Source organism: Mandrillus leucophaeus, unplaced genomic scaffold, assembly GCF_000951045.1.
Source record: "Mandrillus leucophaeus isolate KB7577 unplaced genomic scaffold, Mleu.le_1.0 Scaffold247, whole genome shotgun sequence".
Classification (NCBI taxonomy): domain Eukaryota; kingdom Metazoa; phylum Chordata; class Mammalia; order Primates; family Cercopithecidae; genus Mandrillus; species Mandrillus leucophaeus.
Window position 1 is genome coordinate 2057853 of NW_012102554.1, and position 27812 is coordinate 2085664.

General features: G+C 39.5%; 1 protein-coding gene and 1 pseudogene across 2 annotated transcripts in view; both read right to left on the minus strand.

The window, feature by feature from the left end:
• ADAM10 (ADAM metallopeptidase domain 10) overlaps window positions 1-27812 on the minus strand; it is a 153620-nt gene that overhangs the window by 86777 nt on the left and 39031 nt on the right. The window lies entirely within an intron of this gene.
• Window positions 7878-10213, minus strand: LOC105541906 (annotated as a pseudogene). The gene has a single exon (XR_001006397.1). The product of XR_001006397.1 is annotated as a putative heat shock protein HSP 90-beta 4 (transcript).

Below are 27812 nucleotides of genomic sequence, written 5' to 3' on the forward strand. Positions count from 1 at the left end.
ATGTCTACAAAGTCATAACACAGTACCTGGCACGTTGGAGATATATGATAAAATGGCAACAAATTAGCTAACATTACTCAACTCTTAAAAGTGTATCAAGTCTTTTACAATTGCTATAGAAGTCTGAACATAATGGAATTTCTACTCAATTTTTTTGACAATTACAACAAATTATTATGTTCTTTTTTTACATATATATGTTTTCCAGAGTACTATAAGAACCTTGTTTTTTTAAATAATAAAAATTTGTAACACATTAAGTTGTATGGGGAAACATATAGTCACTTCACACATTTGTGACATTAATAAATTTGTACAATATGGCGGGAAAACGGGTTAAAAAAATCCAAATTACAAATGCACATAGCCTTTGATACAAGAATTCCACTTCTAGAAATTTATCTTATATATACTTGCACATAAGTGAAATGACTTCCATACTACAAAGAATGTGGCATAAGAAATATAAAGTCGAGCCAAGTGCAGTGGCTCACGACTGTAATCCCAGAACTTTGGGAGGCTGAGGCGGGTGGATCACCTGAGATCAGGAGTTCAAGACCAGCCTGGCCAACATGATGAAACCCTGTCTCTACTAAGAATACAAAATTTAGCTAGGCATGGTAGCTTGCACCTCCAGTTCCAGCTACTGGGGAGGCTGAGGCAGGAGAACTGCTTGAACCTGGGAGGGGTAGGTTGCAGTGAGCCAAGATCATACCACTGCATTCCAGCCTGGGTGACAAAGTGAGGCTCTGTCTCAAAAAAAAAAAAAAAAAGAGAGAGAGAAAGAAATATAAAGTCGTCCCTCAGTATCCACGGCAGATTGGTTACAAGACCCCCAAGGATACCAAATTCTACAAATACTCAAGTCTCTTATACAAAATGGTACAGTATTTGTATACACACATCCTCCTATATATTTTAAATCATCTCAAAATTACTCATAATACCTCATACAGTGTATATTCTATGTAAATAGTTCTTATACTGTATTGTTTAGGGAATAATGACAAAGAAGAAATTCTGTACATGTTCAGTACAGATGCTACCATGCGAATTATTTTCAATCCAAGGCTGACTGAATCCACAGATGTAGAGGGCCAAATCTATTTGACCTTTGTCCCCAGTTCCTGGCACAGAGCTACTAAAACCCTTGGAATATCCTCAGTGATAGGTGTCTCTTCACTCTTATTCATAATGAGTCTATTTCACTCACATCTGAGTTTATGCTAATGCGGTGACTTAGAGTGGGTCCCCTAGGTGACCTTGGAATACAGCTGGTCACCAGAAAGATCAAATTATAAGAGCACTGGAATTTCAGCCCTAGCCACTGACTCCACCCCAGAAAGCGAGGTGGGAAAGACAGGAGATTAAACTATAGAAACTCTTAAAACAATGAGATCTGATCAGCTTCCAGGGCTGGTGAACACCCTGAGTTGATTGGAGGGTAGTGCACCAAGAGAGCACATAGAAACTGCGCTGCCTCCCACATTCCCATGCATCTCTTCCATTTAGCTGATCGTGAGTTGTATCCTTTATAATAAAATCAGCAAGAGTAAGTAAACTGTTTTCCTGAGTTCTGTCAGCCAGGTTAACAAATTAGCTAACCTTAGGAGGAGGTTGAGGGAACCCCCAATTTATAGCAGGTGGTCAGAAATAGAGGTGGCCCAGGACTTACAAATGGTGTCTGAAGTGGAAAGCAGTGTTGTAGGAATGGGCCCTTAAGCTGTTGGGTCTGCACTAGCTCCAGATATTTACTGTGAGAACTGAATTACACTGAATTGTTGAACACCCACTTGGTGTCCGGAGAATCAGAGAACTGGGTGCTGGTGCTGGAAAATATCCCAGAACGATTATTCACGTTAGCACTGTTTGAAACAGTAAATGATTAATAACAACAGAAGTAGTTAACTTACTTATGGTACATAATCGTATTTGTGGGTATATCCATATAACTGTATACTACAAAGTTGAAAAAAATATAAAATATTTACACGTAATCAAATCATAGATCTCTAAGTAATATTAAGTAAAAAAAAAAAAGAAAGGAAAAGAAAAGAAAAGAAAGAAAGGCCGGGCGTGGTGGCTCATGCCTGTAAACCCAGCACTTTGGGAGGCCGAGGCATGAAGTTAGGAGATCAAGACCATCCTGGCTAAAACAGTGAAACCCCGTCTCTACTAAAAATACGAAAAATTAGCTGACTGTGGTGGCGGGCGCCTGTAGTCCCAGCTACTCGGGAGGCTAAGGCAGGAGAATGGCGTGAACCCAGGGGAGGCAGAGCTTGCAGTGAGCTGAGATCGTGCCACTGCACTCCAGCCTGGGCAACAGAGCGAGATTTCATCTCCAAAAAAAAAAAAAAAAAAAGGTACAAAAAAGAAAGATACAGTTCTGTGTAGAGAATTTCTGAGGAAGATACACGTTATCAGAATGTGCATCAAATTTCTTGACAGATACACAATAAATTAATAACAATGGTTGTCCACAAGAATGGAAAGTGGGTGACTGGGAAATAAGAGAGGGGAGGATACCTCATTGTATATCTTTTGTGCCATTTAAATTTTAAAATATATGAACATATTTCTTATTCAAAAAATGAAATGTAAATTAAAATAACACCTTAAGACACAAAACAAAAACTACTGCTCTTTGGACAGATGAATCAATTCTGACTTTCAAACTACTAACTTGGAAATAAACAAAAAGTTTTGTTGCGTACAATGGTGGAGAAACCATTACTGGACTTGCCTATCAACCTGAAAAATACAACTTTTCAGTTATATAAATGAAACAACTGCTTTCAGACAACAGACAACAAGCAGTGAAGGACTATGATTTAAGAAAAAAGGGGCCGGGCGCGGTGGCTCACGCCTGTAATCCCTGCACTTTGGGAGGCCGAGGCAGGCGGATCACGAGGTCAGGAGATCGAGACCATCCTGGCTAACACGGTGAAACCCCGTCTCTACTAAATTACAAAAAATTAGCCGGGCGCGGTGGCGGGCGCCTGTAGTCCCAGCTACTCGGGAGGCTGAGGCAGGAGAATGGCGCGAACCCGGGAGGCGGAGCTTACAGTGAGCCGAGATGGTGCCACTGCACTCCAGCCTGGGCGACAGAGTGAAAAAAAAAAAAAAAAAAAAAAAAAAAAAAAAAAAAAAAAAAAAAAGAAAGAAAGAAAAAAGGAACATGCAACAATGAGAAAGAACTCCAGAAATCTGCACAGGCGTTCAACTGTAGTCTTTGGCTCAATACTATCATGGATGCATAAAGAGAGACTCTACAAAGGTGGGCCAAAAAATAACTATTGGCAAGCTGTTAGTTGACCAACTAATGGATCTTGCAAGAGACAGGGATACATCTAAGATCTGATCAAGCACAGAAGACAGACTTTGTTGTCATTTAATAGAGAACCCAGAAAAGCCACTCCCTGGAAATAGGAACAAACTATTCCTAGAATAAAAGCTACTTCAAACTTATCCTAACAAAGCTTAAAAACAAGGCTCAAAAGGGTCAAGCTGATCCACAACTTGCTCAACTATCTAACAAAACAAAACTCCATACTTTTTTAAAAAAAATACAAACAGTTAAACTGTGGTATATCCATACAATAGGATAGAATATAGTAATAAAAAGGAACAAACTATTGATAAACACAACAATCTGTACAAACTTCAAAAAAATTATGCTGAGTGGGAAAGTCAATCTCAAAAGATACTACCTGCATAACATGATTCATGCAACAATTATGAAATAATCTAATTATGGAGATGGAGAACCAATTAATGGTTGTTAAGGATTACAGACGGGGGAGGGGATGAACATGGCCTTAAAGGGATAGCACAAAGGAGTCTGGTGATGCTACCACTGAGTATCTTTGATTGTAGGGATAATTACACAAGACTACCCATGAGACAAAATTGCACAGAATTACGCACAGGCACACACACATGCACGTACATGTAAAACTGATGAAGTCCACATAAACTCTAAGCATTGTACCAATATCATTCTTGGTTTTGATGTTGTAATATAGCTACACAAATTGTGAACACTGAGGGAGACTGGGGGAAAGATGTCCAGGACTTCCCAGTACAAACTCCTGTGAATCTACAATTATTTTTAAATTAAAAGTTTTTTAAAAATCCAGACACGGGTGGGCACAGTGGCTCACACCTGTAGTCCCAGTATTTTGTGAGGGCAAGGTGGGAAGAATCGCTTGAGCCCAGGAGTTTGCAGTAAGTCTGGGCAATGTAGCAAGACTCCATCTCTAATTTAAAACAACAACAACAACAAAGAGACACTAAGTATTAATCAAAATGTGAAATATCCAATTAAAAACCACTAACTAAAAAAAAAGACCAAAGAGAAAAAAACCAAAGCACTAACTATAAAGAAATATGACAAAGAGGAAAATTCGTTCAAAAAAAAAAACTCAGAATGAGAGATAATGGAATTAGCAGACAAGGATTTAGTGTCTTTATATTGTAAATATGTTAAAAGAACTGTGGGGAAAATATAAGCATAATAAGGAGAAAACCAGAAACTGTAGAATGAGGGCAGGGGAGGGACAGGGAAGGGAGGAGAGAGGGAAAGGGACGAGAGGGGAGGAAACTTCCAGAATTGGAAAATGTAATTTCTAAAATGGAAAAAAAAATTATAAATATATATCTCACTGGACTGACTTAAGAGGAGATGAGATACTGCAAGAAAGAATATCAGTGAACTTGAAGACAAGGGAACAAAAACTATCTAACTTGATGTTTAGAGAGACAAAGAGTTTAAAAAAAAACAAAACCAGAGCCTCAGTAACCTATGAAACAGTAAATAAAGAGGGGAGAGGAGACAGGAAAAAAAAAAATTTGATGAAATGATAAAAAAAACTTCCAAATTGATAAAACTCTAAACACAAGTCTAAGAAGTTCAACAAACACCAAGAAAGATATACACAAAGAAAAACCCACAAGACACACCACAGTCACTGCTGAAAATCAGTGTTAAAGAGAAAATCTTAAAATCCATCAAAAAGAGACTGATTATATGCAGAATGACTGCTGATTTAACATTAGAAATAACGCAAGCAGGCCGGGTGTGGTGGCTCACGCCTGTAATCCTAGCACTTTGGGAGGCCAAGGCGGGCAGACTGCCTGAGCTCAGGAGTTCAAGACCAGCCTGGGCAACATGGTGAAAGCCCGTCTCTACTAAAATACAAAAAATTAGCCGGGCATGGTGGCATGCATCTGCAGTACCAGCTACTTGGCAGGATGACGCAGAATTGCTTGAACCCAGGAGGCGGAGGTTGCAGTGAGCTGAGATCACGCCATTGCACGCCAACGTGAGCAACAGAGCAAGACTCTGTCTTCAAAATAATAATAATAATAATAATAATAATGCAAGCTAGAAATTATTGGAGTAACTTTTTTAATGCTGAAAGAAAAACAATGTCAATCCAAATTCTATACTCAAAAAAGATCATTCAAAAATACATTGTCAATGAAGAATGGAAAAGAAAACATCATTATAGTACTGTAGATATTAAGAGTAATAAAGTAATATTATGAGCATAATGAAAATAAATTCAATCGCTTAGATAAAATAAACTCCTTAAAAGGTAGAAATTATGAAAACTATCACAAAATATAGAAAATCTGAATAAGCCCCTTTCTACTGAATAAAATGAATTCACGATTTAAAGCCTTTCCACAAGGAAAATACCAGGGCCAGATGGTTCCCCTGATGTCCTATAAAACTATTTTAAGAGAAGGGAAGAGTACTCAACTCATTTTATGTGGCTCACATTACCCTAATCCTAAAACCAAAGACAGACCAAAAAAAAAAAAGACTGATATTCCTTATGAACATAAACACAAAAATTAGAAAACTGAACAAAGTAATAAATAAAAAGGACAATACATCATAAGCAAAAGAAGTTGATTCCAGTAATAAGAGGCTGGTTTAACATTCTAAAATCATCAATGTAATTCACCACATGCAAAGGGGACAAAAGCCACAAAATCATCTCATTAGGTACAGAAAAAGCATCTAACAAATTTTAGCACCCATTCATGATAAAACTCTCAACAAACTAGGAAGAGACAGGAACTTCCTTACCCGGATAAAATGCATCTACAAACTCCAGTTAACATCATACTTAAAAGTGAAAGACTGAATGCTTCTCCCCTAAGACTGGGAGTAAGGCAAAGATGTTCACACTTGCCACTTTTATGCAACTCTGTAACATTCAATATGATGTTACAGATACCATAACAAGCCAAGAAAAATAAATAAAAGAGACAGTTTGGAAATGGAGCAATAAAACGGCCTTTATTTACAGACAATATTATCTTCTACGTAGCAAATCCTAAGAAATCTACCCAAAATCTACTAGAATAAATGAGTTTAACACAAAGTAACATGATACGAGACTAACATACAAAAATAAAATAGTAGGGCTGGGGGTGGTGGCTCACACCTATAATCCCAGTACTTTGGAAGGCCAAGGCAGGAGGATCACTTGAGCCCATAAGTTTGAGAAAAGCCTAGGCAACATAGCAAGATCTTGTCTCTATGAAAAGTTTTAAAAATTAGCCAGGCATGGTGGTGTGTGGCTGTAATCCCAGTTACTCAGGAGGCTGAGGTGGGAGGATCTCTTGAGCACAGGAGACCAGGGCTTCAGTGAGCTATGATCATGCTGCTGCAATCCAGCTTGGGCGACAGAGCAAGACTCTGTCTCAAAAAAAAAATAAAATAATATGTTGTGTATTAGCAGCAAACACTGTTAGATGAAATTTAAAAAACAATCTCATTTACAATAGCATTTTTATAGTACTTAAGAATCAAGATGTTCAATGCCTCTGGTGAAAACAATGAAACACCCTGAAGGAAACTAAAGACCACCTAAGTAAATGGAGAGAGACATCATGTCCATGAATGTGAAGACTCCACAGTATTAGAATGTCAACTGTACCCAAATTAATCTACAGATTCAACATAATCTCAATCAAAATCCCAGCAAGTTTTATTGTAGAAACTGAGAAGGAACTCTAAAATGTATATGGGAATGCAAAGGACGTAGAATAGCAAAACAATTCTGAAAAAAAAGATGACTGACACTATTAGATTACAAGACATTATGCCAGTTATCAATTTATTGCCTCCGGGTTCCACCTAATCTACACTTCACTGCCTTCTTGGACCCTGTAAACATTTCTCTTTTTGCCAGCTAGTGATAAGCTTTGTCAACAGATGGCTCTGAAGTAGTACTTTTCTTTCTGGTTTCAGGGTGCTTCTGTTCCAGCTGCCAGAGACATGCAAGTGATACACCCTGTGGCGCTCACCCTTCAGCAAAATTTGTTGCCAGTTTTGACTGGTGGTTCCCTACCCACCAATACTAGCCTAGCAACTGTTGACCAGCTCTGGCCCAGGGAAGAAGTTCTCTGATGAGCTGCCACATCCTTGCCAGTAATTTCTGAATACCAACTTTAAAGAAAGGATCCCTATCCAAATTTGTCTCTTTGGTAAATATCTCTCAGCTCTAGGGTATTTTTTAGAATTTTTTTTCCTTCATCCTCTTTTAGTTGCTAATCCCCAGAAATAGTAATTCTTTGTGTTTTTTTTTTTTTTTTTACTGTATAAAAACAGCATATTCTTTATTTTGCATTCTTTAATTTCAGAACAAAATAAACAACAACAAAAAAACATGATACACAACATCCAATTCTGCTGTCAAAGTAGGGAGGGAATAGGGTTTGACGCCCTTGTTTCCTGCCTTAGACACAAGGACTGGAAAGAAAAAATTACTAGACATCAGCAGAAAGAGACAGGTGGGACAGGACCACTCAAAGCTGCAGTGGGAGCCATGGGGCACAAGGTTTCCAAGTATAAACTCTTAATCTACTTCTTCCCTGTGAGACACATTCTCATCGCCCCCAAGGGAGGTGGATCTCATCAGGAACAGCAACACTGAGTTCCTCTGTTGCCACCTCATCTTCATCAATAGCTAACCTAGCTTGATCATGCGGTAGATGCAGGTGGATGGGCCTGAGGATCCTCAAGGGAGAAGCCAGAAGACAGCAGTGTGGTTTCAAACAGCAGCACCACTAGGTCACCGACAGCCTTGTTGTTCTTGTCTGCCTCAGCCTTCTGCTGCAGTGTCTCCACGATGGGGTGGTTGGGGTTGATCTCCAAGTGCTTTTTAGCCATTATACAACCCATGATAGAGTTGTCCCAAAGCATCCGGGCTTTCATGATCCACTTCATATTGGCTATCTAGCCGTAGGTACTGGTCACAATGTGGCAGGGTGAAGACACAAGTCTACTGGAGATTGTCACCTTCTCAACCTTCTTATCTAAGATTTCTTTCACGAGCCTGCAGAAGTTCTCAAACTTTACCTTGTCCTCCTCCATTTTCTTCTTCTCCTCCTCATCCTCAGGTAGCTCCAGACCCTTCTTGGTAACTGAGACCAGGCTCTCCCCATCAAATTCCTTGAGCTGCTGCACACAGTACTCATCAATGGGCTCACTCATATATACTACCTCGAAGCCCTGCTTCCACACTTGCTCCACAAAAGCAGAGTTGGCCACCTGCTCTTTGCACTCACCAATGATGTCATCGATGGACTTCTGTGCCTCCTTCACGCAAGACACATACTCTGACAGAGATATCATCTCATCTCCAGACTGGGAGGTGTGAGACCATAGCAGTTCAGACAGGTGTCGCCAGTTAATGGAGTCCTCATGGATTCCAAGCCACGAGATTTTAGAGAATGCCTCATCTAATTTCTAGTTATTCTCCTTGTCTTCTGCCAGCCCAGAGAAGCTCAAGCCACTTCGTGTTCTTCTTTTTTGTTGTTGTTTTTTTTTTGAGACAGAGTCTTGCTCTGTCACCCAGGCTGCAGTACAGTGGGGCGATCTTGGCTCACTGCAACCTCCGCCTCCCAGGTTCAAGCAATTCTCCCGCCTCAGCCTCCCAAGTAGCCTCCCAAGTGCCACCAAGTCCAGCTAATTTTTGTATTTTTAGTAGAGATGGGGTTTCACCATGTTGACCAGGCTGGTCTTGAACTCCTGACCTCAAGATTCAATCTTGGGCTTTTCTTTGTCATCTTTATCTTCCTCTTCTTTCTCACCTTTCTCTTCCTCATCATCACTGATTTCCTTCTCTGGTTCCTTCTCCAAAAAAAGGGTGATGAGACAGCCTATAAACTGAGAGTACTTCTTCACTACTTCTTTGACCCACCTCTCTTCTAAGTACTCTGTCTGACCTTCTTTAAGGTGAAGGATCACTTTGGTATCCCTGCCAGTGGGCTCACCATGGTCAACAAGTAAATGAAGGAACTCCCAGCAGAAGATGCCCAGGAATACAGTTCTTTGTCATTGTGCTTTTTGATGGCTACTTTCTCTGCCACCAGGTAGGCAGAATAAAAGCCAACACCAAATTGCCCAATCATGAAGATTTCTACACCAGACTGAGAAGCCTCCATAAATGCTTTAGTACCAGACTTAGCAATGGTTCCCAAATTATTTATGAGATCAGCCTTGGTCATGCCAATGCCTGTGTCCACCAAAGTCAGAATGTAATCCTGAGGGTTGGGGATGATGTCAATTTTCAGTTCTTTACCACCGTCCACCGTGGAAGGGTCTGTCAGGCTCTCATAGCAAATCTTGTCTAAGCCATCAGAAGCATTAGAGATCAACTCCTGAAGGAAAATCTCCTTGTTGGAATAGAAGGTATTGATTACAAGAGACATGAGTTGGGCAATTTCTGCCTAAAAGGCAAAAGTCTCCACCTCCCCTTCTCCATGGTACACCTCAGGCATCTTGAAAGGAAAAGGCTTATATAAGTACTACAGAGCAAGGTGGGCTGGGTATCCAAAATGCATATGGCACCAAGGCTAAATGGGGGTGACTCAACAGCTAATTCTTTATACTAAAATTTCATTCTTCAAATTACTGTATGGATTCTGCCTCACAAATGGACCTTGCTTAGCACATGTACCATAAAGCTACAATAATCAAACAGTGACATAAAAATATAGACAGATCATTGAAATGGAAGACCTAAGAATATATAAATAGGTCTCAACATATATAGACCAAGTTAATTCAATGAAGAATGGATAGTTTTTTCAAAAAGTGACGCTAAAAATTTGATATCCACGTGAAAAACATTACCCTTAACCCTTACCTCTATCATAAAGAAAAATTAACTTGAATTGCAATATAGACTTACATGTAAAACTATAACTGGAAACATCTAGAAGAAAACTGTCATGGCCTTGGTAGTCAATGCTATCTCAAGAAACAAAAGCAAAAACTATAAAAGAAAAAAATTTTTTCATTAAAAGGGCTTCTTAAAAATTTAAAACTTCCACCCACTGAGAAATAGTTAAAAAAAAAAAAAAAAACAAGCCACAGTCTGGGGGAAAATATTCGCAATACATATGGTCTGACAAAGAACTTCTGTTCAGGATATCTTTTTTAAAACCTCTTACAAATCAATAATAAGACAATCATTCAAAGACAGTCAACAATGTGAAAAAATACTTCACAAAGAAGATATACAGGTGACAAACAAGCATATGGAAACCTACATAACATCATTAGTCAACAGAGAAATGTGAATCAGAACTAGAATAATGTATTATTACATACCCTTTGCTAGAATAACATCTCCAAATATTAGTAGGATGTTGAGTACCTGGAACTCACACACTGCTGATTGAAATGCAAAATCGCAACATTACTTTGGAAAACTGTTCAGCACTTTCTTATAAAGTCAAACATAAAAAACTGGGCTGGGCACAGTGGTTCATGCCTATAATCTCAGCGCTTTGGGAGGCCGAGACAGGCAGATCACTGAAGGTCAGGAGTTCAAGACCAGCCTGGCCAGCATGGTGAAACTCCATCTCTACTAAACATACAACAATTAGCCAGGTGTGGTGACAGGTGCCTGTAATCTCAGCGATTTGGGAGGCTAAGGCAAGAGAATTGCTTGAACTCGGGAGGAGGAGGTTGCAGTGAGCTGAGATCGCAGCACTGCACTCCAGCCTGGGAAACAGAACAAGACTCCCATTTCAAAACAAAAACAAACAAGGCCAGGAGAGTTGGCTCATGCCTGTAATCCCAGCACTCTGGGAGGCCGAGGAAGACTCCCTCTAAAAACAAACAAACAAAAAAACCTTATGACCCAGCAATTCTACTCAAGAAAAAAGAAAACATAAAGCATATATCCACATAAATAACTGAACACAAATGTTCGCAGCAGCTTTATTTATAATAGCCAAAAACTGAACATAACCTAAATGTCTATCAACAAGTAAAGGGAAAGATGTATTTATATAATGGCAAACTACTCAGAAATTAAAAAAAGAAAACACACCAACTACTGAAAATATGCACTTTTGTTAAGACACAAAAGAATGAAGAGTCTAATTCCATTGATACATAATTCTGGAACAGTCAAAATCTACCTATAGCGATAGGAAGCAGATCAGTAGTTGCCTAGGGTGGAGACTAAGAGTAAAAAGTAATGAGGGAATTTTGTGATATGATGGAAACATTCTTTATCTTGATTTCAATGGCAGTTGTCTAAGTATATACATTTGTCAAACGTACCTCCAACTATATACCTAACATGAATATATTTTATGTAAATAGGAGTCAGTAGTATACATTTACTAGCTTCAAAATATTGTGTCCATTCTTAAACATTGTCTATTTTCTCTTTTCCTTCATTTCATGTCAATCTTGGCACCCTTTTATTTTGAGGCTGTACTCACATTCCTCTTGCCAAAAAACTCCCAGGGATTCCCAGGTACTGTGACAAGGACTCCAGGCTTTCTCCTTAGAGCCTTAGGGACCCAAGCTACTGCTATAAGTAATCAACAAAGCCAAATACATCTTCTAAATGGGAACTTCACAAACTTAAAAATAGACTCTCCTGAACAAACAAGTATCCTGCCTCAATTTTTGCTGCCTATTATGTATTTTCATAAAATTATTTGTGAAAACTGATAGGAAATTCTGGGCCATATATGTGACTGTAAATACATAGATTCTATTTATAAAGGATCATACTATTTTGAAAAATCACTAATTTATCATATCTACATATTTACAGTTACTATAAAAACACTATCTCGCCTGTAATCCCAGCACTTTGGGAGGCCAAGGCGGGCGGATCACGAGGTCAGGAGATCGAGACCATCCTGGCTAATACGGTGAAACCCCGTCTCTACTAAAAATACAAATAAAATTAGCCAGGTGTGGTGGCGGGCGCCTGTAGTCCCAGCTTCTAGGGAGGCTGAGGCAGGAGAATGGCGTGAACCCAGGAGGCGGAGGAGCTTACAGTGAGCAGAGATCATGCCACTGCACTCTAACCTGGGCGACAGAGTGAGACTCTGTCTCAAAAAAAATAAAAAAAATAAGAAGATTTACTGTTCAGCAAAAGGGTACCCTGAAACCACTGTTAAGTGAAAGCACTAGTATTCTATACGGAATAAAAAAAAATTGAGGGCAAAAGCGACAAAAAGATATTTAATATAGATCTGGCTGACAGAGCGAGACTCTGTCAAAAAAAAAAAAAAGAATGAAACATCCTGGCCGGGCACGGTGGTGGTGGTAATCCCCAACATTTTGGGAGGCCGAGGCAGATAGATCATTTCAGGTCAGGAGTTCAAGACCAGCCTGGCCAACATGCTGAAACCCTGTCTCTACTAAAAATACAAAAATTAGGCAGGGTGCAGTGGCTCACGCTTGTAATTCCAGTACTTTGGGAGGCTGAGGCGGGTGGATCACCTGAGGTCAGGAGTTCAAGATAAGCCTGACCAACATGGTGAAATCTCATCTCTACTGAAAACACAAAATTAGCCGGGTGTGATGATACATGCCTGTAATCCCAGCTACTGGGGAGGCTGCGGCAGGATAATCGCTTGAACCCAGGAGGCGGAGGTTAAGGTGAGCCAAGATTGCACCACTGTACTGCACTCCAGCCAGGGCAACAAGAGTAAGACTCTACCTCAAAAATTAAAATAAAAATACAAAAATCAGCCAGGTGGTAGTGGTGCATGCTACTCCCAGCACTTTGGGAGGTTGAAGCGGGAAAATCCTGAGTCTGGGAGGCAGAGGTTGCAGTGGGCTGAGATCGCGCCACTGCATTCCAGTCTGGGTGACAGTGAGACCCTGTCTCAAAAACAACAACAACAAAAATTCTATGCTATGCATCCTACCTAAAGAAATATTTATATATCTATTAAGGTGTCTAAGTACAAGCTAGATAAACAACTTAGAAGGAAAACAGAAGTTAAGAACACTTGACGTAGGCCCCTTACAGTCTTAATATTGATTTTTTTTTCTTTCTTTTTTTTTCCCCCCCTCAAGACGGGGTCTCACTCTCTCTCACCCAAGCTGGAGTGCAATGGCACAATCTCAACTCACTGCAACCTCCGTCTCCCAGGTTCAAGTGATTCTTCCGCCTCAGCCTCCCAAGCAGCTGGGATTACAGGCATCCGCCATCATGCCCAGCTAATTTTTGTTACTTTTGTAGAGATGGGGTTTCACCATATTGGCCAGGCTAGTCTCGAACTCCTGATCTCAGGTGATCCACCTGCTTCAGACTCCAAAAGTGCTGGGATCACAGGTGTGAGCCACCATGCCTGGCCAATATTGATTTCATAGTAAGAAAATCATCTCATACTGACAAAGGGAGCTGTCTGGAGACCACATGATGACATTGCTCATGAGGGGTCTCCTCCATTCCCTGGTCCTAAACACCTACAGCACAGCACATTTTGAGTGCCCAGCCCCAACAAGACTGTATCCTGCCTTGGAGCAAAACAGCCCCTGCATCTCCATATCCCTGGAGTCCACTTACATCCCCCAACTACAGCCACTGCTGTGATCCGATGCTGCCCCCAAGCCAAAGTGTAAACCACTGGCAGCAGCAGAGCTGCTGTGCATTTTCATGTGCCCCAAGGTGGCCTAAGGTTAGAATTATAGACACCCACCACCCAAAGCTACCACTCCTGCTGGCTGCTGCCATTGGTGCTAAACCACAAACCATTGGCAGTGACCCTGCTGCCCCAAGCAGTGGAGCTACTACATCTTTACAAGTGTCCTGAGGACAGTCTACCCTGTCCACAGCTGCCGCCTGGGGCCCAAGGACCCACTCATCAACTGACTGCTTATGTCTGGTGCCAGTGAAAGCAACCCTTCCCTCTCCAGTAGCAGGGCCCCACTCGAGCATTCCACTGGGGCCATGGGGATCACCCCATCCCCGCCTACCACAGCCAACACCCACACACATTACTAGTGGGCCTGAGGACAGGTCTACCCAGCCCCCTCCACCACTGTTAACATGTGAACACTTCTCCTAGAGGCCTAGATTTAGCCCACTCAATCTGCCATTAAATACCACAGCTGGTCCCCAACCACATGCACCACCTGCAGGCCTGGAGACTGATCTGCCCAGCCCATTGCAGCCACTGCCAATATCAGCACACGCCACTTGGGAAACAAAGGGTTTTCCCACTATCAACATAAGCTGCCCAGGGGCCTGAGAATCTGCCCACCCAACTGGCCAGCCACTGCCCCTACCAACACCCAAGTAAGCCACCTGGAGGCCCAAGAACCAGCCCACCCAGACCTGCTAATACCAGTGCCAGCATACATTGCCCTGAGGCCCAAGGACAGGCCCACTTGGTGAACCTGTCCCCAGCTAAGCCTCACCGCAGACTCCACTAACAAACCAAACCCTACACCATTGAGAAAATGAGAGACACTACTAACGCTGTAAATAGCCGAATAATTTATACGGAGACTATACCACTGCATGCACCCAGATTAACGCCAAAATGCCCTACCCAATCAACATCATATGCACATCTTCAGGAAAAAGCCCTTGCCTAAGAAAGCAAATTCAAAAAACTGGAAGAAGGGACTGTTATACCATATGCGCAGTAAGGACCCAAGAAACATGATAAAGCAAGGAAATATGACCTCTAAAGTAACACAATAATTCTGCAGCAATAGATTCCAATGAAAAAGAAATTTATGAGATCCCAGAAAAAGAATTCAAAATAATATTTAAAAAGCTAAGTGAGATACAATATGCAGACACAATACCAAGAAATCATAAAATTTAGAATACGAATAAGAAATTTACCAAAAAGACAGATATCAGAGGGCCAGGCTCACATCTGTAATCCCAGCACTCTGGGAGGCTGAGGCAGGTGGATCATTTGAACCCAGGAGTTTGAGACCAGCCTAGACAACATGGCAAAACCCCATCTCTACAAAAAAAAAAAAAAAACAAGAAAAAAATACAAAAAAATTAGCCTGGTGTGGTGGCGTGAACCTGTAGTCCCAACTACTCAGGTGGCTGAGGTGGGAGGATTGCTTCAACCCGGAAGGCAGAGGTTGCAGTGAGCCAAGATCGCACCAATGCACTCTAGCCTGGACAACAGAGTGAGACCTTGTCTCCAAAAAAAAAAGACAGATATCATCAAAAAGAACCAAATGAAACTATTAGAAGTAAAGAATTAAATGAATGAAATACAAAATTCTTTCAAAAGCTTTAATAATAGACTAGATCAAGCAGAAGAAAGAATTTCAGAACTTTAAGATAGGTATTTTGAAATAATCCAATAACATAAAAATAAAGAAGAATAAACACAGCATACGTGACAATACAGACACCATAAAGTGACCAAATATTCAAATTTTTGGTGCCCCAGAAGGCAAAGAAAAAATGAAAGGGACAGAAAACCTACTTAACAAAATAAGAGCTGAAAACTTACCAAGTCTATAAAGCAATTTAGACGCCCAGATATAGGAACCTCAGAGATTCTCAAATAGATACAATTCAAAAAGGTATTTGCCAAGGCACTTTACAGTCAAACTGTGAAAAGTCAAAGACAAAGACAGAATTCTAAAAACAATAACAGAAAAGCATCTCATCACTTATAAGGGAACCCCTATCAGACTAACAGCAGATTTCTCAGCAGAACCTTACAGGCCAGCGGAAAATGGGATGATATATTCAAAGTGTTAAAAGAAAAAAATACCTGGCAGCCAAGATTACATCCAAGAAAAATATCTTTCAGAAATGAGGGAGAAATAAATTTCTTACCACACAAGCAAAAACAGGTAATTTGTCACAACTAGACCAACTGTACAAGAAATGCTCAAAGGAATTCTGCATCTGGAAGCAAAAAGATGATGATCATCATCATGAAAATACACAGAAATATAAAGGTAACTGGTAGACTAAATATACAAATGAGAAAAAGAAGTCAAATGTTACCACTACAGAAAACCACCAAACCACAATGATAAACAATAACAGAAAAAGAAAGGAACAAAAGAATATACAGGCTGGGCACAGCAGCTCACATCTGTAATCCTAGCACTTCAAGAGGCCAAAACAGGCAGGTTGCTTGAGCCCAGGAGTCTGAGACCAGCCTGAGCTACATGGCAAAACCTTATCTCTACAAAAAATTTTTAAAATTAGCCAAGCATGGTGGTGTACACCTTTAGTCCCAACTAAGCGGGGCTGAGGTGGGAGGATCACCTGAGCCCAGGAGGTCAAGGCTGCAGCGAGCCATGTGTGATCGCACCACTGCACTCCAGCCTGGGCAACAGAGTGACAGTCCATCTCAAAAAAAGCCAACGAAAATCAAAAAGTATACAAAATAACAAGAAATTAATAAAATGGCAGGAATTAAGCACTCACATCCCAATAATAACTGACTGTAAAAGGATTACACTTTCCACTTAAAAGATAAACATTGGTTAAATGGATAAAAGAAACATGACTCAGCTATATGTTGCCTACAGGAATCTCATCTTACCTGTGAAGACACATACAGACTGAAAGTAAAGAGATGGAAAAAAATATTCCATGCAAATGGAAACCAAAAGAAAGCAGAAGTAGCTAAATACATATGCACCCAACTACAGAGCACCCATTATGTAATGCAAATATTATTAGATCTAAAGGTAGAGACCAACTACAATACCATAATAGTTGGGAGACTTCAACACCCCACTCTCAGCATTAAACAGATCTAGACGGAAAATTAACAAAAAAATCATTGGATTTAAACTGCACATTGGACCAAATGGACCTAAAAGACATTTATAGAAGATTTCATACAACAGTTACAGTACACAACATTCTTCTCATCAGCACACGAAATACTCTCCAGGATAGACCATATGTTAGGAAAACAAAACAAGTTTCAACAAATTTTTTTAAATAGAAATCATATCAAGTCAGACTACAACAGAATAAAACTAGAAACCAAGAACAAGAAGAACTTTGGAAACTGTATAAATACATGAAAATTAAACAAACATCCTCCTGAAAGACAACTAACTGATCAAGAAAGAAATTAAGGAAGAAATCAAAAAACAAATGAAAAGAATGAAAATTCGAAACACGACATACCAAAATCTATGGGATACAACAAAAGCAGTGCTTACAGCGAAATTTACAGCAATAAATGCCTACATCAAAAAATATGTAAAGATTTCAAATAAACAATATAATGACGCACCTCAAGGAACTAGTAAAGCAAGAACAAACCAAACCCAAAATTAGTAGAAGAAAATAAATAATAATAATAAAGGAGCTGGGCACAGTGACTCAATGCCTGAAAAAAGCCCAGCACCCTGAGAGGCTGAGGTCTTCAAGTATCACTTGAGGCTAGGAGTTCGAGACCAGCGTGAGCAACACAGCAAGACTCCATCTCTAAAAAAATGTAAAAAACACAGTCCAGAGCCCTGTAGATTCAGTTACTTGGGAGGCTGAGGGGGAAGGACTGCTTGAGCCCAGGAGTTCAAGGTTGCAGTGAGCTATGATCAGGCCACTGCACTCCAACCTGGGTGACAAAACAAAATTCCAACTTAAAAAAAAAAAAAAAAAGGGCAGAATTCAACTAAATAGACACTCAAAAGCAATAGAAAGGATCAACAAAACCAAAAGTTTGTTTTTTGAAAAGATAAAAAAAAACAATGACCACTTGCTAATCAAGAAAAAAAATAGAGAATAGAGATAGTCTGTTGAATACAAAAAAAATATTCACAAACTACTCATCTGACAAGGGACTAATATCCAGAATATACAAGGAACTCAAGGAACTTAATAGTTTAAAGAAAATCCCATTAAAAAGTGGACAAAGGACATGAACAGACACTTCTCAAAAGAAGAAATAGAAATGTTGGTGTGTGTCCTTTGAGATGAAAAAATAAAGAAGAGAAAGACACAGAAATGGCCAAAAGGTATAAAAAACAATGCTCAACATTACTCATCATCAGGGAAATGCAAATTGCAAATCAAAACCACAATATATTATCTTATCCCAGTTAGAATGGCTGTTATTAAAAAGATAATAAATAACAGATGCTGGCGAGAATGTGAAGCAATAGTAACTCTTCTATACCGTTGATAGGAATGAAATTAGTACAGCCACTACGGAAAACAGCATAAAGATTTCTCAAACAAACAAAAACAGAATTACCACATGATCCAGCAATCCCGCTACTGGGTGTTTATCCAAAGGAAAAGAAATCAGTATGTCAAAGGGATACCTGCACTCCCATGTTTAGTGCAGGACTATTTACAATAGCCAAGATATGGAATCAACTAAGTGTCAATCAACAGATAAATGTTTAAAGAAAACGTAGCATATATACACAATGGAGTACAATTTGACCATTAAAAAAAATAATAATAAGGCCGGGAGCGGTGACTCACACCTGTAATCTCAGCACTTTGGAAGGCTGAGGTGGGCAGATTTCTCAAGGTCAGGAGTTTGAACCCAGCCTGGCCAACACAGCAAAACCCCATCTCTACTAAAAATACAAAAATCAGCCAGGCATGGTGGCGCGCACCTGTAATCCCAGCTACTCAGGAGGCTGAGGCAGTAGAATCGCTTGAACCCGGGAGGCGGAGGTTGCGGTGAGCTAAGATAATACCATTGCACTCCAGCCTGGGCAACAGAGCGAGATTCTGTCTCAAAAAAAAAAGAAAAAGAAAAAGAAAAAGAAACCTTATCATATGCAGCAATATGAATGGAACTAGAGGTCATTATGTTGAGTGAACTAAGCCAACCACAAAAAGACAAACATCCCATGTTCTCACTCACATGGGTGAGATTAGAAAGTTGATCTTCATTCATGAAGGTAGACAGTAGAATGACAGATACCAGTGGCTGGCAAGGGCGCATGGGTGGGGCTTGAGGGGAGATGAAGAGAGGTTGTTAATGGGTACAAACATACAATAAGATTGAAGTAGTAAGTATGAATGTTTGATAGCAGAGTAGGGTGACTACAGTTAACAACAATACATTGTATATTTCACAACAGCTTAAAAAAAAAGGACTTGAAATGTTCCCAACACAAAGAAATAATGAATACTTGAGGTGACGGACAACACAAATACTAAGACTTGATCATTTCACATTGCATGCATGTAACAAAATATCACACATACCCCATAAATATGTACAAATATTACATATTTATTTTAAGTATTTTTAAAATGATTTTTAAAAGAAAACCATGTATGAGATACAAAACATTCCCAGTATTGATTTAAATTGGATTAAAACCATATATAAAATCAGTTCTCAATTATATATGCAGTCAAGTAGCAGTACAGATAATTTAAAAATCAAATTTAAATCACGTATCAAAATTCACTGCTTTTATTAACATCAAAATTAACTTATATTTAAAACATACATGAACAGAAGAAGGAATGAGGGAGAGCCTAGAAGGCAGGTAAATAGTAGAAAGGAGCCAGAACGAATTAAAGGTTGTCATAATCCATAAAATAGTAAAACCACAAATGAATAATCAGGAATTTGACATAATTTATTCTGTTAACCAAGCGACTGGATTATAACTTTCTAATTTTAATTCTACTATAATCTGTTTGACAGTTCACATCTTTATGCTATTTTAGCATTTTATAAAATGTAAATTTTCTGCAATATTCCTTTGGATAACATATTAAGAAATAATAATAAAAAGTAGCTGACAGGAACAATCCAACTACATACTACCTTTTTAGTTTTTTAACAAGCCCTCAACAAAAAGCTATCTGAAAACAACCAGATTCTTTAATTGTTTAGACTTCGGTTCAACAGTCAGAAAAACTGCAGTATATATTGCCTTATAATGATCATTGTATTCCAGGAAAACAATTTGGTGTTCCCTCAAAAAAAAAACACAGATTTACCGTATGATCCAACAATTTCACTTGTAGGTATACACCCAAAGAAACTGAAAGCAGGAACTTAGATAGTCGCACATCAATGTTCATAGCAACACAGCAGCCAAAAAATGAAAACAACCCAAATGTTCACGAACAGATGAGTAGGTTTTTTTAAAGTATGTATGTATACATACAATAGAATATTGTTCAGCCCTAAAAAGTAATCAAATTCCGATTCTTGCTACAACATGGATGAACCCTGAAAACATTATGATAAGTTAAATAAGTGAGACATAAGTCAGTGAAATAAGTCAGACACTGTGGTGAGTGATATGGTTTGGCTCTCTGTCCCCACTCAAATCTCATGTTGAACTGCAATCCCCAGTATTGGGGGGAGACTTGCTGGGAAGTGATTGGATCATGGGGGAAGATTTCCCCCTTGCTGTTCTTGTAATAGTGAGTTCTCACAAGATTGTCCCTGCTTCCCCTTCTCCTTCTGCTATGATTGTATGTTTCCTGAGGCCTCCCCAGCCATGCCTCCTGTACAGCCTGCAGAACTGTGAGCCAACTAAATTTCTTTTCTTCATAAATTACCCAGTCTCAAGTAGTTCTTGAAAGCTTGTTTGGAGGTTCCAGCAGGGGAGCACAGCTACTCTTATAAACTTGACTAAAGACCAGTCCTCCTCTACCAAGCATGCAGCTTCAGGAGGGATGCACATGGAGCAGTGAGGGAGTAAAGGGACACCCATCTAGCCAGCCAGATCAGTCGAATCAACCCTGGAGATTAATGGTGTGACAAATGTTGCAGCCAGATTGCCCTCACATCCTCAGGTAGTTCTTTCTAGCAATGTGAGAATGGACTAATACAGTAAGTGAAATAAGTCAGTCATAAATAATCCATGATTCCACGTATATGAGGTACCTAGAACAGCAAACTCACTGGGACAGATAGTAGAAGAGTTGGTTGCCAAGGACTGGAGGGACAGAAAAATGGGGAGTCACTGTTTAATGAGTACATACTTTCTGTTTGTGATGATGGTGATGGTTGCACAACATTGTGCATTTACTTACCGCCATTTAATGCATTCCTTTAATTGATGCCATAATGGGACATAAAGCCCCAACTAATGAACTTTGGCAATACAACAAGGAAATCCAAGGGCAAAAATATTGCTGTTTACCACTTAAAAATGGTTAAAATTGTAACTTTTTGTTATTTTACAATAAAAATAAATTTTTAAAAATCACTCCATTCCAAAAAGCTGGGGTATAAAATCATATTGTGTGGCCATCTTTCATAATGGTTAAAGTCCCAAGGGATTTGGTTGAGATGATGGTATGCGAAGATAATGATGAGATTACAACGTTCTTCTTAAATGTATACAGTACAGAGGCTTGCAGTTTGCAGAGCACTTTTACATATATTACTGCATCTTACTCTCAGAGTAACAGTACAAAGGAGACATGATGAATATTTTAATCAAAGGGTAATAAGACTAAAATTAGGAGTAGAACTCCAGTATTTGGTTGCTGCATATTGCTCTTTCTACCATATCAAGAATGCCTCTCAGGCCGGGAGCAGTGGCTCAAGCCTGTAATCCCAGCACTTTGGGAGGCCGAGACGGGCGGATCACGAGGTCAGGAGATCGAGACCATCTTGGCTAACGGTGAAACCCCGTCTCTACTAAAAAATACAAAAAACTAGCCGGGCGAGGTGGCGGGCGCCTGTAGTCCCAGCTACTTGGGAGGCTGAGGCAGGGGAATGGCGTAAACCCGGAAGGCGGAGCAGGGAAACATCTTTGTTATTGTCAAGGTTGAGACTCTGTCTCAAAAAAAAAAAAAAAAAAAAGAATGCCTCTCAAGCATATGATGGAAAAACTCAAGCTAACACCTGCAGAGTGTTGCAGTAGTCTTAAAGTAACATCATTAGTTTCCAGCAAGTCACCTTTAAAAATCTGAACAAATGAAAGTAAGATATAGAAACAAAAATTATAACCTAATTTGGCTTTCACTGAAAATTGTTTTACAACATTACCACAAAAAAACTCTCTTTGATTTTTAACGCTTGAACCACTTTCAAGACTATGGCTAAACTCGGTCCACTCTTACTATGTTTCTTTCAGCAAATGTAGTTCTTTTTATTATTTTATAATATATTACACCATCATCAAAAATAAACTGTAGATTTCCTTGAGGAGGCAAGATGTCCTGTATAAAGAACACTATTTCCACTGGGAATGTTTTCCTACCCTCGGATTTAACCACTGTATTGATTTTATGAATCAATAGTATTAAGTTTCTCATCTTGATTATAGTAGTTCTATTATAATTCTTTTTTTGGCGTTGGCATTATAGTAATATTATAAAGAATGGAGTGAAGTTATAGGAGGACAAAATCAGTTTAACAAATGATAGCAATTTTTTGAAATAACCAAACAGATACTGAGTCCCCAGTTTCAGTGCTCTGAATATGCAGTTTTATCACGTGGTAGTAATAGCTGGTTTTTCTTTCTCAGGCTTTAGAAAAGTATTTTACATCCAAACCAGACAAATAATAGATGTACCAAAACCACCTTTGGTGCAATGCAACAAAATAAATTATGTTAGGATGTCATTCCATAAGTTTTCAGGAAGGTTACGTACCTTCTACATCTTAATATACAGAAATACTTTCTATAGGTTAGAATAGTTAGAATATAGAGTAGTCCCCTCTTACCCACACTGTTTCAGTTACCCCTAGTCAACTGTGGTCTGAAAACAGGTGAGTACAGGACAGTAAGATATTTTGAGAGAGACCACATTCACATAACTTACAGTAGTCATAAATGTTCTCTTTTGTTGTTATTGTTGTTAATCCCTTACTGTACCTAATTTGTAAACTCAACTTTATCATAGGTATTTATGTATAGGAAAACATAATATATTTAGGGTTTGGTACTATCCACAGTTTCAGGCATTCATTGGGGAATCTTAGAATGTACCCTCTGCAAACAAGGATGGACTACTATAGAACAAAAAGAAGTTGCCTTTTCCCACGGGGTTGCTATTTTAGCTAAAGATAGTATGGTTCTAATACTCAGAAGAAAACAAGATACAGGGTGCATCCTTTTAACTGAAGTAATAATGGGACATAAAGTCCCAACTAATGAAGTATGTTGCCAATACAGAGAGGAAATTTGAGGGCAAAATCCTTGCTTCAAGGTACTATCAGAGTAATCCAGGAGTCCCAGAGGAAAGCACTGTCTTCATGAATAGAGTTCTATCATATCTAAAATGGAGCAGGCCTATGACAGGCCTGGGTTAGTGGTTACTAGGAATAACTGTACTTAACTAAGACATTTCTGATGTTTCCAGATACTCATTTCCTCTTAACTTTCACATTCTTAATTAAGATGCTTGAGTCTCCAAATTATTTTTCAAGGTAAATTGCCAATATTAACATCAAATGTTATTTTGAATCAATTATCTTCCACTACTATACTTTATGAAATAGAAAAGTCCTTTTTTCAAGCTATCATAGGGAAGGGAAAGGAGAAGTGGGGTGAGGGGAGGGGAACTGGAAAGGAAAGGAACAGGTCTGCAGAGGGGAAAGGGGAAAAGAGTCGAGAGTCAGCCAATGTACACTCCACCAGGCATCTCCCACAGAAATTCTAGGGCTTGGCCGGGTACAGTGGCTCGCGTCTGTAATTCCAGCACTTTAGGAGGCCAAGGCAGGTGGATCACGAGGTTCGGAGTTCGAGACCAGCCTGGCCAACATGGTGAAACCCCATCTCTACTAAAAATACAAAAATTAGCCAGGCATGGTGACATGCACATGTGATCCCAACTACTCAGGAGGCTGAAGTAGGAGAATAGACTGAACCCAGGACATGGAGGTTGTAGTGAGCTGAGATCATGCCATTACACCTCAGCCTGGGCGACAGAGCGAGCAAGACTCCGTCTCAAAAAAAAAAAAAAAAGAAAAGAAAAGAAAAGAAAAATTCTAGGGCTATATACTTTGGGGGGGAAAAAAAAGCTCAGCCAGGCACAGTAGCTCACACCTGTAATCCCAGCACTTTGGTAGGCTGAAGCCAGTAGATCACCTGAGGTCAGGAGTTCAAGACCAGCCTAGGCAACAATGTGAAACCCCCATCTCTACTAAAAATGCAAAAATTAGCCAGGCGTGGTGGCGGGCCCCTGTAATCCCAGCTGCTCAGGAGGCTGAGGCAGGAGAATCAGTTGAACCTGGGAGACAGAGGCTGCAGTGAGCTGAGAACACGCTACTGCACTCCAGCCTGGGCGGCAGAGCAAGACTCCATCTAACAAAAAAAAAAGAACAAGAACAAGAAAAAGGAAAAGGAAAACACAGTTCCAGGCTTAACTGATGACCCTGAAGTAAATGAATTACCTCAAATTATAAGCAAAAATACATAAACACAAATCTACGAGAGTTCCTGAGGAAGACAAAAATAAAATTATAACTTAAATGAGTAACTTCATCCGATGTAAGAAGACAAATAGAACAAAAATGTGAGTCTCATATAAAGGAGAGCCAATGGAAAGAACCTGTCATGATGGCATAATTACAGAACACATGACTACACATATTACACATGATTACAGAATAAGCAGATTTACCTACTGAAAAGAAAAAAGGTTTCTACAAAAACTTTCCAACGTCATGCAACTATGTAATTAAATAATTGGCAAGTAAACTACTATATATAAAACATTAAGGGCCTGATGTGGTGGCTCGCTCCTGCAATCCCAGAACTTTGGGAGGCCGAGGCAGGTGGATCACTTGAGGTCAGGAATTCAAGACCAGCCTGGCCAACATGGTGAAACGCCATCTTTATGAAAAATACAGAAATTAGCCAGGTGTGGTGGTGACCACCTATAATCCCAGCTACTCAGGAGGCTGAGGCACAAGGACCACTGGAACCCAGGAGGTGGAGGTTGCAGTGAGCAAAGATTGCGCCACTATACACCAGCCTGGGCAACAGAGTGAGACATAGTCTCAAAAACAAACAAACAATAAAAAATAAAATAAAATAAAACAATGACAGGATTTAAGAATAGAGGGAGACTTCCATTGTTCAGATATCTAATGTAAACCAAATGTATAAAATAACAATCACCTAAATTTACTAATTTAATAAATTGGTGAAGGTTGATTTGACTTGACCAAGAGCACACAAAATCAGAGTTTAAATCTGAAACAGTCTTTCCGTCACACCAAACTATAATTCCTTGCTTAGGATATATAAGGGAGCCCCGGGGATGGCAAAATGCACAACATCTTCCTGGTGACAGATAAAAAAAAAAAATAACTGAGGCCACACACGGTGGCTCACACCAGTAATCCCAGCATTTTGGGAGGCTGAAGTGGGAGGACAGCTTGAGCCCAAGAGTTTGAGACCAGCTTGGGCAACACAGCAAGACCCCATATCTACAAAAAAATTAAAAACCAGCCAAGCATGGTGGCACACATCTACGGTCCCAGTTGCTCAGGAGGCTGAAGTGGGAGAATTGCTTGAGCTCAGAAGTTTGAGGCCAGCCTGAGCAACACAGCAAGACCGTGTCATTCATTCCATCCTAAATAAATAATAAAATACCAACCTGGCAATTGATACTGGCATATAACACAACTATTTGTCCCACACCATGATAACTAAGATTCTTGATTTGCTAGACCTTGTGTTTATACTTGATTTGTTGGCTCAGTATAGACTATTTTGGAAACTTACTAGTGATTATAATTTCAGATTTCAGACATGCATACAAATTAACAACTTTATTCCTATATACAAGTATCAAAAACGTGTGTCAACCTGCAGAGGTACAGAATGACTTTAAGAAATTAAAGAGGTTATTATACAATCAACTGAAGAATAAGTATTCAGAAGTTGTATCAAAAAGGAACTATATATATATGATGACCAAAGAATGTTTAATCAGTTTAAAGCTATTACACTATAATACAAGGTTTCCCTGATGCTTAATAAAACACACCAAAAAAACATATTAAAACCAATAAACTAAACATATTCATCACAGTTACTATAAAAGACTTTCAGGTATAATGAAACAGGATAAACATTAAAAGAACCTTTAGTCACATAAAATCCTTGCTGTACCTTTAAGAAAACGCCACAACAACCTTACAAAGAGTTTAACCACTTGAACAACAGAAAAAAACCAAGGTTGGCTACAAATCTGGATAAAATCTGAGCTAGGATACTTATGTCACAGAAGACCCAACTGAACATGCAACATTTTAGCATGAAATATAACATAATTAAGAAAAACAATATATAAGCTCTTCTACTAGGCATATACCTAATTTCTGACATTCACTGTCTAGGTCACCAACTCTAGAAACTCTGGCATTAAAAACTACACCACTGGCTGGGTGCGGTGGCTCAGGCCTGTAATCCCAGAACTTTGGGAGGCCGAGGTGGGCGGATCATCTGAGGTCAGGAGCTCGAGACCAGCCTGGTCAACATGGTGAAATCCCTGTCTCTACTAAAAATACAAAAATTAGCCAGGCGTGGTGGTGCACGCCTGTAATGCCAGCTACTAGGGAGGCTGAGACAGGAGAATTGCTTGAACCTGGGAGGCAGAGGTTGCAGTTAGCCAAGATTGCGCCTCTGCACTCCAGCCTGGGTGACAGAGCAAGACTCCATCTCAAAAAGTAAATAAATAAATAAATAAAAATACACCACTAAACAAGCCATCAGATATAAGCCTGTTTTAGATTAACTTTTAGAGGAAACAATTTCTCCGAAGAATTAAAAACAGCCAGAAAAATACTCTTACACTCTTACTTCCACTCCCTCTTCAAAGGAGGAGGGAGAAAGTTGAGTTTGTATTTTAAAACAACAACAAAAACCTTCATTCCCTCTCTTCCAGGTACGCCCTGGTTAGTGCTTAAAAACATGTAAAATAGGCCGGGTGCAGTGGCTCACGCCTGTAATCCCAGCACTCTGGAAGGCCGAGGCAGGAGGATCATGTCAGGAAATCGAGACCATCCTGGACAACACGGTGAAACCCCATCTCTACTAAAAATATAAAAATTAGCTGGGTGTGGTGGCGTGTGCCTGTAGTCCCAGCTACTCGGGAGGCTGAGGCAGGAGAAGCGCTTAAACCCAGGAGGCGGAGGTTGCAGTGAGCCAAGATCACACCACTGTACCCCAGCCTGGAGAAAAACGTGGAAAATAAAACTGATATTTCATATTAAAATTATATCTAAGACACTAAACTCAAAGCAATGATCAGCTCCTAATAACCTTTAGTCATATAAAATTCATATACCCTTTCGTCAAAAATATTACAGTTACTTTTAGTCATATGAAAATAACATGAACACAGATCAACTTTTCCTTTTCCTTAGGCTTCAGTTAAGTAATTCAAGTAGTCATTATCCCTTCAGATTTCTTTACAAACAGCTTTCTTGGGATTTTAATTTCCATATAAAGAGGAACCAGGCAAGAATAAAGAATATCATATCCTAGAAAATCCAATACTGAGATAAAAAGCAATGTAAAATGTACTTAAACTAATGTATGTTGCACTATACCTGACACAAAGTAGGTACTAAATAAATATTATTTTCCTCTGGGAATT